Here is a 14,721-nt window from a genome sequence, read left to right as displayed (position 1 = left end):
AGTCACAGTTAAAAATCGGTTATAAAAAAACATATAATACATGATTTTTTTTCTTCTATAATCATACAAAGTAAGTATACAAAAGGCTCATGAGATAAAAAATAATTTTAATAACTATTAAAGTAATATTTTATCATCAAGTAAAACAAGAGAGAGTTACATTTTTCTTTCTTCGAGAAATGAAGGAAACAGATGAGAAATGAGAGCAAACATAATGAATATGTGTCTAACTTCATTTTTTCTTCAAAAAAAAAACATATGATAGTGAGAGATCAGTACAATTTTGTCAAAATTTTAAAAGCCAATGATAGAAGAAAATAAAAAATATTTTAATAAATGTTTGATTTAATTACTCTTTTTGTTATTGTTTCTGTATCACACCTAGCCAAACTCGACCAAATAAGTAAACAATGTATATATCAAGGCAGCCAAGTATCCAGCCTAGGCCGAGTTAGCCTAACTTGTACCGGTTTTAACCTATACATCTGAAAGAATGACCTACACCTCGTATAACCAATATAAGTCGTCAAGGTAGGTAGCCGGTCCAGGCCGCCTACTCTAGGTCGACAACTCTAATAGACTTAGTAAAATAGAAGCCCCCACCTTCAATAGGTCTTAAGGGCCTGGGTTAGGGCCCAGGCCCACTCATGGCCCAAGCTAGGACCCAAGTCAAGGCCCGACCCATGAGATAATCAGACATAATTAATGCTCTATAAATACGCATGGACCCCAGTAATTAAAGGTACGCATTCATTAATCATTGATTTGACTCTCTAAGAGCTTTGACTTACTTGAGCTTCGGAGACTCTTCTGTAGGTAACCCCTCCTGGGTTCAAGCTGACATGTATCAACCGGGGAGAAACCAACCAAAGAGATAGCGGTCTACATGGTAAGGTGATGCTTGTGCCTAACTCATCTTATTTGTTCTCTGCAGGAACAATTGGCGCCCACCGTGGGGCACGAGACGAAAACCTTTAGTACTCGTTTTTCTCTGAAGATGGTTTCCACCCGTAGCAAAGCTGGAGTAAACAAGCAAGCGGATGCTGGTCCCTCTGGACCTCCTGGCGTCACCCCTGATCTGGCCGCCATCCTAGACGGCCAAGCAAAGATGCAACAAAAACTCGTGGATTTGAAGAAACGCAGTGCTGAAGAAATGGAGGCATTGAGGCAAGAAAACTCTCGCCTCAGGCGAAGGATCGAGGCTGATCCCAATCTGAAGGGAAAAGCCAAAGAAACCTCTGAAGTTGTGAAGTCTCCGGCTTTCCAGCCAACAAAGGAAGAAAGTGAATACAATCCCACCCCTCACACCTTCACCACCACCCAACAGACACCCATTACCTCTACCCATCCCCATCACTTTCCATCTGGTCAACCAGGGCTTACCGCACTCCCAACCCCCGCCGCCACCCTTCCTACCACCCAGATCCCCTACAACATACCCACCACCCTACACACCACACATATTCCACCCTATAACCCAAAATACCTTCCCACAACCCACATTCCCCCTCACAACATCATCTCCACCTTTCCCGTTATGATCAACCACCCCGTTCCACCTCACGTGCTCCCTCCTCACCAGCCCAGACGCCGTCACCCATTCACGAACTTTATCACCAACACCCCTCTCCCAGCCCAGTGGGAACCTTTTACCCTGGATCGCTATACTGGCGAAACCGACCCTGACGAGCACCTTAAAGTCTATATCACCCATGTCGCCTTGTACACATCTCAAGACGCAGTCTTTTGCAAAGCTTTCCCCACCACCCTCAAAGGCCCTGCCCTAGAATGGTTCACAACTCTTCCGCCCTACTCAATCGACAATTTCGACATCCTCTCCCACATGTTTTCCACCCACTTCGCCGGCAGCCGTCCCCATCAAACCACCACCATATCCCTCCTGGGCATCTGACAAGAACCTAACGAACCACTCAAAGCGTTCATCGATCGCTTCAGTTAAGCCGCCCTTCGTACACCACACCTCAACCAGGAGATGATTCTCCAGTGCATGACTCTTACCCTACAACCCGGCCCCTTCGTCAACAACGTCTATCTCCACCCACCTGTCTCCATGCACGAACTCAAGTTGCGTGCAGCCGACTATGTCCGCATGGAGGAAATGCAAACACTTCACACCAAATTCTGCAACGACTACACAGCCACCACCGCCAACCCCACCCCACAACCTAACCCACGCCCTGATACCTGCCCACGCGAACCCCGCCAACCTCGCTTCACCAGATACGCTCCCTTTACCGTAGTCCGTTCCCGCATTCTGGACGAAGCCCTCCAAGCCGATCTAATCCCTCCACCACGCAAGACAACCACACCCCCCAACGCCGACATGACCAAATATTGCCGTTACCACCGCAACCATGGCCACACTACAGAAGAATGCAAAGCACTCCAGGATAAAATAGAAGAACTAGTCTGTGCTGGCCACTTTCGCCGCTTCATCCTTAGAGATGACCATTCCTCCTCCTCTCGATCCCGTCACCCCCCGCGACCTGACCACAGACGCCCACCAAATGACTCCCATCACAACAGCCACCCCGCCCAACCCAACAATCAACAACTAGAGCCTGCCCGCACCAACATCACCCCTACCGACCCCCCCTTACGAGGCACCATTAACACCATCTCTGGTGGCTTCGCAAGCGGAGGCTCCACCTCTTCTGCCAGAAAAAGACACCTCCGCTTTATACAATCCATCAACCACATCACCCATTCCCACCACAGACGCCGTATGCCTCCTATTGTATTCACAGATGATGACTTCCACGGCCTCAACCACCAACAAGATGACCCCATGGTCATCACTGTCGAAATCGAGAATTTTGTTGTTAAGAAAGTCCTTGTTGATCAGGGCAGCTCTGTTGATATCCTCTACTGGGCCACTTACCAAAAACTGCAACTCCCTGACACCGCCATGGTCCCATATGACGAGCCAATATACGGCTTTTCCGACGAACAGGTATCCACCCGGGGCTACATAGACCTCCACACCGTCTTTCGGGATGGAACCCAAACCAAAACCATCCCAATCCGCTTCCTTATCGTCAATGCGCCACAATCTTACAACATCCTCCTGGGCCGTCCTTCCCTCAATACCCTTGGCGCAGTCGTCTCCACCCCTCACCTGGCCATGAAATTCCCTGCCCCATCCGGCGACATCCTCACCATACACTACGACCAGCGCTTGGCACGCGAATGCTACATGGCTAGCTTGCGACCACAACTCCCAATCCAACAAACCAACCATATCGAACGACCCCCTGGTTCCAGCATAGCCCTATCCGGCAAGGACCTTGACCCCAGAATAGGCCGGGATGTCCGCCTCGAACCAGTTGAGGACACCACTCCTCTAGAGCTTCCCAATGGTCACTCTATTAACCTAGGCACCGGTTTAAATAAACTCTGACGAGCGTGCCACCATCACACCTATCCTCATCAACAACACAGATCTTTTCGCCTGGTCAGCCGCCGACCTCCCTGGAGTAGACCCCCAGGTGGCATCCCACAAACTATCCATATATAAAGAAGCCCGCTACGTATCCCAAAAAAAACGCAAGCTTGGTGGAGAACGTCGGCAAGCGGCCACGGTCGAAGCCGACAAGCTACTGAGCGCAGGATTTATAGAAGAAGCTCAATACACCACTTGGCTTTCTAACGTTGTCTTGGTGAATAAAGCCAATGGCAAATGGCGTATGTGCGTAGACTACACAGACTTGAACAAGGCTTGCCCTCGCGACGCCTACCCCTTACCCAACATTGATCGACTTGTCGACGGCGCGGCAGGAAACAAGGTGCTTAGCTTTTTGGATGCATATTCGGGGTATAACCAAATCCCCATGGCCGCAGCAGATATGCACAAAACCGCCTTCATCACGGATGATGCCAACTACTTCTATAGGGTCATGCCCTTTGGCCTAAAAAATGCGGGGGCAACTTACCAACGACTAATGGACAAACTGTTCAGCCACTTAACAGGGCATTGTGTCGAAGTATACGTCGATGACATGGTTGTCAAGTCCCCAAGTCATCACCAACACGCTGAAGACCTGTCAGCAGTGTTCTCCGCGCTGCGCCAATATAACCTTCGCCTCAATCCCGACAAATGCGTATTCGGCGTTGACCGGGGCAAATTCCTTGGTTTTATGCTAACCCAACGCGGCATAGAGGCTAACCCTGAAAAATGAAAGGCTATCATCGAAATGCACAGCCCCACTACTGTTAAGGAGGTCCAACGTCTCATGGGCCGTCTCACAGCTATCTCTCGCTTCCTACCCAAACTAGCCGAACAAACCCAACCCATAATCCAACTCCTAAAGAAATCCACCCGGTTCACGTAATCTGATGATTGTGAACAAATCTTCCAAAAACTCAAAACAACCTTAACCTCCCCACCTATCCTCCACAAGCCGAACACCAGCCAACCCCTGCTGGTATACATCACGACCACCGACTATACCGTCAACGCTGCGCTTGTTCAAGAAATAGAAGGCACACAACATCCTGTGTATTTTGTGAGCAGAACACTGCAAGATCTTGAAACCAGATATCAGATGGTAGAAAAACTGGCCCTATCTTTGGTCCACGCGGCACGCCGCCTCCGCCCATATTTCCAAAACCATACCATAACCGTTAAGAGCGACTACCCAATCCAAAAAATATTACAAAAACCAGATCTAGCTGGATGCATGTCATTATGGGTCGTGGAACTGTCAGAATTCAACATCCGCTATGAACCCCACGGCCCCATCAAAGCCCAGTGTCTTTTAGACTTCGTCAACAACCTACAACAAACACCCATTGAGGACCAGTGGACACTTCATGTAGATGGTTCCTCAAATCCAAGGGGTGTCGGCGCCGGCATCGTCTTAGAAGGCCCCAACGACATCCTCATCGAAAAATCTCTTCACTTTGCTTTCAAAACGTCAAATAACCAAGCCGAATACAAAGCCATCCTCGCCGGCCTTTCCCTAGCCCGTGAAGTAGGCGTCAAGAAGTTAACGTGCAAAACCGACTCCAAACTCACTATAGGTCATCTAAATGACGAGTTTCATATCAAAGACCCCATCCTTCTATAATATTACCATCTGGTCCGTGCAGTTATTCAATCCGCCTTCGAACAAGTCTGTGTCGAACACATCCAGGAACCGACAATGTCAGGGCCGACATCCTTTCCAAATTGGCCAGCACCAAGCTCAAAAACTGTAACCGATCCTTACTACAGCAAACACTATCCACACCTTTCATCACACACACTTGCCTAAATTTAACCCACACCCCAGCCAACAACGTCACCCCCTCCCAAAGCCAAAACTGGACCACCCCCTACATTCAATACCTCAAAACCGGCAACCCCCCCTCGACACGGACAAAACTTGGCTGGCTAAGGCCGCCAGATACACCATGATAGGAGACGACCTCTACAAACGCGGATATGGCCAACCCCTACTTAAGTGTGTCAGAGTAGAGCAAGCCCAATATATCATCAAAGAGCTACACGAAGGAATTTGTGGTTACCATTCCGGTGCACGCACCATGGCTACCAGAGTCATCAGAGCTGGATACTTCTGGCCGACCATAGAAGCAGATTGCCAGGATCATGTCAGGAAATGCAAGCCGTGTCAGAAACATGGAAACCTTATTCACCAGAAACAAGAACAACTACACCACATACTGTCCCCATGACCATTCGCTAAATGGGGAATGGACATCCTCGACCACTTTTCACCCGGCAAGGGGCAGGTAAAATTCTTAATTGTAGCCGTCGATTATTTCACTAAATGGATCGAAGCCAAGCCCCTAACTACCATCACGACCCAGCAAGTCCAACAATTTGTGTGGAAAGATATTATACGTAGATATGGCATACCACATACCATCATCATAGACAATGGTCGACAATTTATTGACAAGGAGTTAGCCAAATTCTATACTGGCCTAGGCATCAAGCACATCACAAGTTCTGTAGAACATCCACAAACCAATGGGCAAGCGGAGGCGGCAAATAAAGTCATCCTCGTAGAGCTTTGTAAGAGATTGGATACCGCCAAAGGCCGATGGCCCGAAGAGTTAATAAAAGTACTATGGGCTTACAGATGCACCCCCCAATCATCAACAAACGAATCCCCATTCAACATAGTCTACGGCACAGACGCCATGATACCAGTAGAAATTGGCGAACCATCCCTGCACCGAGAACTATACGACCCAACCCACAACCACCAAAACATGGCCTTACATCTCGACCTTCTACCAAACAGCGAGCTGCCAGGAAATATAATGCAAAACTACATCCATGATCATTCGTCATGGAGGACCTAGTATGGAGAATGGCTAGCAGTGCCAGAAAGAAGGATGGCAAGTTCTCCGCCAATTGGGACGGCCGGTACCGCATACGAGAAGATGTAGGAGGAGGAGCTTATCGCCTAGAACAATTATCTGGGGAAGAGATTCCTAACACTTGGAATGTATCCCACCTCAAGTTCTACTTCAGCTGAATGTGTATTATAATCGAACCAATACTTGTAACCCCGGGTGTACTCTTTTTCCTCACTTGGTCTTTTTTCCCTAAGGAGGGTTTTGGCCAAGGAGGTTTTAACGAGGCACCCCTATTCAATAAATAAAAAGAAGGGTTCCCTACTTTACGACTTTCTACGTGTTTTTCCTTTTAATTCGTTTAAGTTCCCCACCCTTACCACAAGTAAGCGGCCTGGGTCGAACACCCTTATCTCATGCATAATTCGTTTAAGTTCCCCACCCTTACCCCAAGTAAGCGGCCTGTGTCGAACACCCTTAACTCGTGCTTAATTCGTTTAAGTTCCCCACCCTTACCACAAGTAAGCGGCCTGGGTCGAACACCCTTATCTCATGCTTAATTCGTTTAAGTTCCCCACCCTTACCACAAGTAAGCGGCCTGGGTCGAACACCCTTATCTCATGCTTAATTTGTTTAAGTTCCCCACCCTTACCCCAAGTAAGCGGCCTCGGTCGAACACCCTTAACTCGTGCTTAATTCGTTTAAGTTCCCCACCCTTACCACAAGTAAGCGGCCTGGGTCGAACACCCTTATCTCGTGCTTAATTCGTTTAAGTTCCCCACCCTTACCACAAGTAAGCGGCCTGGGTCGAACACCCTTATCTTATGCTTAATTCGTTTAAGTTCCCCACCCTGACCACAAGTAAGCAGCCTGGGTCGAACACCCTTATCTCATCCTTAATTCGTTTAAGTTCCCCACCCTTACCACAAGTAAGCGGCCTGGGTGGAACACCCTTATCTCATGCTTAATTCATTTAAGTTCCCCACCCTTACCCCAAGTAAGCAGCCTGGGTCGAACACCCTTAACTCGTGCTTAATTCGTTTAACTTCCCCACCCTTACCCCAAGTAAGCGGCCAAGGTCGAACACCCTTAACATACAATCGATTGCGTCACACATACACCACATATAATCAAAAACCGACATACACAATAACATACAAAACCTTAATTGCATTTAAACATAAGTGCAAGAATGTACCAATGTAACAAAATATACCAAATATTACAGACATAGGCTCATAATTTTCTCGAATCAATTAAAACTGAAATCCTATTCTGCTGCATCAGCTGCTACCTCCTCGGCATCGCCCGCCTTCTTCTCGTCCTCTACCACCTTCTCCTGCGCCTCCTCATTCCCACTCTCCTCATCCTCCTGGATCAACTTCCCGTCAATAACATCCTTATTTACATCAAACCTCGAATCTGTTATGTCCACATCTGGATGGAAAAAAGTCGTCTGTCGCAATCCCTTCTCAAAACCATTGATGTGCTCTTGTATGATGTTGTTCTTCAGATCATCAAGCTCACCAACAGCTCCATCATACTTGTCCTTCAAATCATCGTAGTCCTCCTCCAATTCCCCTATACGTTTATTCAACTTTTCCTCAGAGTCCAAGCAACGAACCCTCCATGTTACCAACCTTTTCCTCTCCACTTCCCAGCCTTCCTTTGCCTTCTCCAATGCAACCTTTTCCTCCTCCAGCTTATCCACCTTCCCCTACAACTCTTCCACCTTCTCCCGGCCACCCTCCTTCACTTCCCTCCTATAAAGCGACCCCACACGCCGGCTCAAGACTAAGGCCTTGCTTCCAAATTCGACCATTGTTCTCACAATGTGCTCCGCATCCATGTTGTCAATAGAATTGACGATGTTATCTGGGAGGGTAATTGAAATGTCCTTCCTCACGGATATCTCCGGCAGCTCGATCAACCCAGCTTCCGGCCCCTTCTCTCCACTAGTCGATCCCGTTCCAAGCAGGGCCGTCCTTACTTTCTTCACATCTTTTCCCTTTCCAGGTTGAGGCAGAAGCTCAGCCTTCCTTTTTGTCCCGCCGTGCACGTGCACCTCCACCATCGATTCTTGTAAGTTGGGAACATCAGTCTTCCCAGCCGCCTTGGCCTTAGCGGCCATTTCTTTCCTCAACTTTTGAAAGAGCGCCATATTCTTCTTTCCAGACTGCGCCATATGCCCTACACTAACACATCACAACTCGGATCAAAACAACTTAGCATTATTAACACAGTTTAAGTAATAAACAGATACCTTTGATATCTATTATCGGATGCACCGGATTATAAACCCTAACTAAGCCCTTAGTGGGCAACTTATCGACAAACTTCAACAACATCCCCACCACCTCCTTATCACCAGCCGACAACTCCTCCATCCCCATGTCTTTATACCGGGAGGGATTGCTGGTCCAACTAAAGGGAAACTTGGTACTCCCATCCGCATTCAAAAAGTGAGCTTTGCCTCCTTCCTTGACGACGACCTTGAAGTACCCATCCTTGAAGTGCTTGAAAGACTGGGAGAAGGCATCCAGTCTGCTGATGCTAGGACGACTTATCAAAGATAGCCAAGTAGCCGACCGCTGAGGTCTGGTGTCGTAAAAATACAAGAAAGCGTAAGGAGTGGGCTCCAAGTATAAGGACTAGCACAGAATGCGGAAAGCCTGCAAGTAGGCCCAACTATTCGGATGTAGCTGTGTAGGTGCCACATTCAACGCTCGCAATACGCCCATAGCAAAATCATCTAACGGCAATCGCACATGAAGTTGAGAAAAGTGGCACATATACATGTAGAAAAACTTTTCGGTAGCCCCCTCCTGCCCGTGGCATACCCGGTCGATAACACTAACCCTCTCCAGAGAAACAATATCCCCACTGACACCCTTGGAGATAACAAGTGTGCAATTCAACCAAGAGTTCAGTAGACGGGACCACCTGAACAACGATGATTGATCACGAACGTCAGCAGCCACCCACCCGTAGCCGCCTTTCGCTGGTCAGTTGCTCTTCTCGAACTCTTCGGGGGGATCCCCTCGAACCTCCTTCACAATCTCCATGGGCATCCCACTTGTAAGAACCCCAGAACTCGTACCCTCGTCATCAAGTCGGCTATCTCTACTCCTTTCTGACTCGGTACTCTCACTATTACTAGACGTAGACATGCTATCACTACTAGACATACCTGGTTTCGTTTTTACAGGAAGATGTCGGTTGATTTTGGGAACTAGTCGGACAGTATAACGCGCACAAGATCTCTGAATTCAGGATTCTCACAAATGAAACAAGTAACCCTTCATCTGTTTTCAAATCCATATTTATAGTCCACGATCCCAAACGACGAAAACTCTTCCCGCCAAAATAATGCCCTAGACCAATCGACACCATCATTGCGAAGGATATGACACTTAAAAACGACGGCGCCAAAATTTTTTCGATTTGACCACTGACACCCCTTCACCTACCTTCCGACGGTTACCACTTTTTAGCCTTAACACTATTCACCACACTTAAAGGCTGGGGGACTGGTGTATCACACCTAGCCGGTTCCGCTAGCATACCAACACATATCACCCTTGACCGACAACCCATATCGGACAAGGCTGGGGGACTGGTGTACCACACCTAGCCAAACTCGACCAAATATGTAAACAATGTATATATCAAGGCAGCCAAGTATCCAGCCTAGGCCGAGTTAGCCTAACTTGTATCGGTTTTAACCTATACATCTGAAAGAATGACCTACACCTCGTATAACCAATATAAGTCGTCAAGGTAGGTAGCCGGTCCAGGCCGACAACTCTAATAGACTTAGTAAAATAGAAGCCCTCACCTTCAATAGGTCTTAAGGGCCTGGGTTAGGGCCCAGGCCCACTCATGGCCCAAGCTAGGACCCAAGTCAAGGCCCGACCCATGAGATAATCAGACATAATTAATGCTCTATAAATACGCATGGACCCCAGTAATTAAAGGTACGCATTCATTAATCATTGATTTGACTCTCTGATAGCTTTGACTTACTTGAGCTTCGGAGACTCTTCTACAGGTAACCCCTCCTGGGTTCAAGCTGACATGTATCAACTAGGGAGAAACCAACCGAAGAGATAGTGGTCTACATGGTAAGGTGATGCTTGTGCCTAACTCATCTTATTTGTTCTCTGCAGGAATAGTTTCCAAAAATGTAAGTTAATCTTCCAGTTCTTTTACTTTCAATTTAGTGGCAATTTGATATTGTTATACGAAAAAAAATATTAGAAGACTAATTAAACCTAAATATATTTTTTTATTTTTTATTATTTATTAACATTAAATATTGTATTTTATAAAATAAATAAAGAGACAATTTAAGTATCATCAATTTCTAAAATATACTATATATAAATTTAAAATTTTCAAAATTTTTAAAAATTAAAAAAAATGGATATATAATTTTGGAAAAAATCAAATATATTTGGGGGGGCCTAGGCCCCTCCCTGCTCCTATGAGGCTCCGCCTCTGGGTATAAAGAAAAGGTAATTAAGAATATATAGAAAAGGAGAAAAAGAAATAACTTCAAGTGAAGAAACAAAAATCTTTGTAGATCCTATCAAAACATCCTTTTGTGAAGCATCCAAGATAAAGATGTTAATACGTATTGGTGAACAATCAATTTATTTTGTTTTGATAAGCGTTCAATGGTCATGTCTTTTACAACTACAAAGAGAGATCAAGCTAAAGAAGAAAATAATAAGAAAGTATAAAAATAAGAAAAGAAACAACAATTTGCAAAAGATATATAATAAGAGGAAGAAAGAAAATGAGATATAAGAGAAAGAATAAGATTACAACAACGTCTATAGTTATCATCTCCTTGTAAACAGTGGGTGGGTGATAAGCATTGTAATATTTTATATTTTTGTTAAGTTTTACTCGTTTAGTTGTGCTATCTTATTTTGAGCGTGATTTCCTTATTATCTTGAGAGTTCTTAATCGTTGGGGGAGATTAAAAAGGTTAATACTTGGATAATTTTATACTCAGAACATGGAGAAGTTTGTGTACTTGTATGACTTTGAGAGGTTTGTATAGTCATAATATGGATAGTTTTGTATATTTATATATAAGTTGTATGCCTAAGGAAGAATTGAAAATAGCCCGTGAGTTTCGATGAACAAGTATAAAATCCTTTTATAGTTCATCTATTTGCTTTAAATTATTTCAGCTTATTCCTCGTAGAGAGGGTCTAAGGCTCTATTAAAAACCCCTATCTAGAAGCACATTGCACCAACCTTATCATCCTCACATTCTTTCTACTCATCAAAATCTTAATTTCCTAACATTTTTTGTGGGTAGAAGGGAGTAATCCAAGAGACAGACTTAGACTTCATCTGTTTGACACTGTGATTAAGATATGACTATTATGTCATTCAAACTCATTGGAGTGTTGGCACAAATGGATTTATTGCATAAAGATTTGATAAAGGATTGAAGATCTAATCACGCTTGAAGTGGGCTTTGAATTGGCGGCATGAAATGGCTTTAAGCTTGTAGATGAAACTTGAACTTGAAGACTATTTAACTTAGGATAGAAGTCTTGTGTCTATTTGCAGTTATTCAATATGTCAAAAAGGTTTTTAAATGGATAATTCTATGAACAACATATTTGATTGATTTAAATAACAATTAGTCAGCTGATTTCACTTAAAGTAGGTGAAATGAACTGATTGAGAAGTATTTTAAATAAGTTCAATATGTCAGTTGACATGCTGTAAAAAATGTTTTTTATTTGTGAGAATGTGAGAAACTTACTTTTACGTGCAAAATCGTTTAGAAAATAAGAAAATCACATTCTCTTTAAGGAAATCAGTGTTGCTGTTGTGTGAAATTAACTTAGAGGTCTCGGAGTTGTGATTGATCTGTGTTTTTTTGCATTGAAGGTTCAATATTTCTTGTGCACTTGTGTTGTTTCTGGTGCGAGTCAAGGTCTGCAAGAGGGTCTATTGTTGTGTTGTGTGTGTTTCATGCGTGATTCAAGAAACTTGGTGTGTTGGTTTGTATATTTTTGAAAGTTAATCTTGTAAGGATTGTGTAATCTTTTGAAATATTGGAAAGCCAAACCCAAGTTGCCTTGACTAACTAGATGTAGCTCCATTGAAGTGAACTTGTATAAAAGTTATGTGTGTATTGGTTTATCTTTCCTGCATTGCATTATTCCTAGTTTAAATCTATCATGAAAATCAATGTACGTAATCTTTCATTGTGATCCTAACATATTTGCATAATCAATTGATAAAACATTCCATCAATTAATCTGGGCAGATAAAGTGATTAAATTCCAAATCTGGAATTAATTGATTTTTCTATGTACTCACTATGAGTAGTTTAATCGATTGACTATATTTTCAATTGATTGAAAAGTGTGATTCTGAAGTGATAGTTTCCTGAAATCTTTGGTCAATCAGAAGTAAGTAAAAGATTTTTACAAGCTTAAAATTAAACATAAAGTTTTCAAAAGGCCTATTCAACCCCCCTTTCTTGGCTTTATAAGTCTTTTAATGCTTACACTTGGTATTAGAGCGGGTTCTTGAAAATTCTTCAAGTTTGATCCTATTTTTTTTTCAAATGTCTGAAAACAAGCTTCCCTTTGCAAAAGATGCTTTTATGTTTAATGGTTTGAACTATCAGTTTCGGAAAATATGCATGAAAACTTTTATAGAATCAATTGACCAAGGAATTTGGCTTGCTATATATGATGAATGGACCATTCATTCCTAAGAAAAAAAATGTTAATAATGAACAAGTCAATAAGACATGGAATCTTTGGACAGAAGAAGAAAAAAGAAGGCTCAATATGATTTTGTTGCCAAAAACATCTTGACACCCATTTTTAATTTGGATGAATATTTTAGGGTTTCTCAATGTAGTTGTGCAAAAGACTTGTGGGACGTACTTGAAGTCATCTAAGACTCGAGAAAATTAGAAAATAATATATATTTAATTATAAATAATTGTGGAATTGCGATACATCTAAAAGAATTAGTTTGCTAAGTCATAACAAGGAGAAATCGTTGCTCAAGTGTGGTGGTGATGGCCTTGGTCCTAGGATATGCTTGAAATTATTATGAGTGGGGAGGTTCGTAATTGAGTTTGAAGGCGTAATTAATACAGATGGGGAGATTCGTATTGGTGATACTCTTGTATGGGGATACGAGTGGGGAGGCTCTTATGTTCTATGCCCACACTTGAGGGTTTCATAAGCAAGGAAGTTCGTAATTAGATGTGTACACGCATGTTGGACTACGAGCGGGGAGGTTCGTAACGGTTGGACCATGAGCGGACAAGTTCGTGGAAGCATATGATATCCTTATGGCCATCATCGAGTATGTGCACGATGTGATTGGATGTGCTAGTCTCATATAGGTTATGAGACTAGGGCTGTATATTTTTCTTGTGTTATAATGTTTCTAAGGGTGTGAGTATTGTCAAGAGTAGTTTTACCTTTAGGTGGGGTATTCATGTTTTATTCTGTTTGAGCTCACCCTTTTTGGTTATGTTTGATGATGATCGTATGACTTGTCATTTGGGAGTAGATGTTATTTCAGGTAATTATGAAGAGGCATAGAGATGGAGTGAGGGCTTGTTGTTGGGATTTTTATTAAAGAAACATGTCTTTAATTATTTTGTTATTTTCTTTAAGTTTGGTTTGGATTTGGACTTGTAATAATTTAATTACTGATTATGAATTTTTATTCTAAGCGTTTGGGAATGGTATCAGATATTTTAATTGATTTTAATTATATTTTGCTTTACGAAGTTATATCCGCCTAGGGTGTTACAAGTCACACGTGAAGGAACCAATGATGTGAAGAGAGCTAGGAAACATACATTGTTTCAAGAGTATGAATTGTTTAGGATGCATTTAAGAGAAACCATAGTTGAAGTCCATAAAAGGTTCATGCATATTGTTAACCATCTTATTGGCTTGAGAAATGAATTTAACAAATAGGAGTTAAACGTCAAGGTCTGGAAGTGTCTTGATAGAAGTTGACAACCTAAAATCATGGCAATTTCAGAATCAAAGGATTTGTCAACAATAACTATTGTTTCCTTCTTTGGAAAGCTTAGGGAACACGAAATTGAAATGAATAACCTGATTGAACAAGAGAGTGGTGAGAAAAAGGTAAACAACATTGCTATGAGAAAAAGGTAAATTAAGATTGAGTGTCTAAACTTTAACAAAAATAAGGATAAAGGTGTTGATAGGAATAGGAAAGCAAGTCCAAGGAGAAACGTTCATATACAACTTGGGGGTGATAATGATTATTCAACAAGTATCTCATCACAAGAAGAAAGTGAGGAGACAAACTTGTGTCTCATGGTTGGCTATGAGTCATCATCATCAAGTCATGTAA

This window comes from Vigna unguiculata, chromosome 4 (genome assembly GCF_037176805.1).
Source record: "Vigna unguiculata cultivar grain cowpea cultivar isolate G323 ecotype 2 chromosome 4, ASM3717680v1, whole genome shotgun sequence".
Taxonomy (NCBI): Eukaryota; Viridiplantae; Streptophyta; class Magnoliopsida; order Fabales; family Fabaceae; genus Vigna; species Vigna unguiculata.
The sequence above is the reverse complement of the archived record's forward strand: the minus strand, read 5'-3'. Positions refer to the sequence as shown.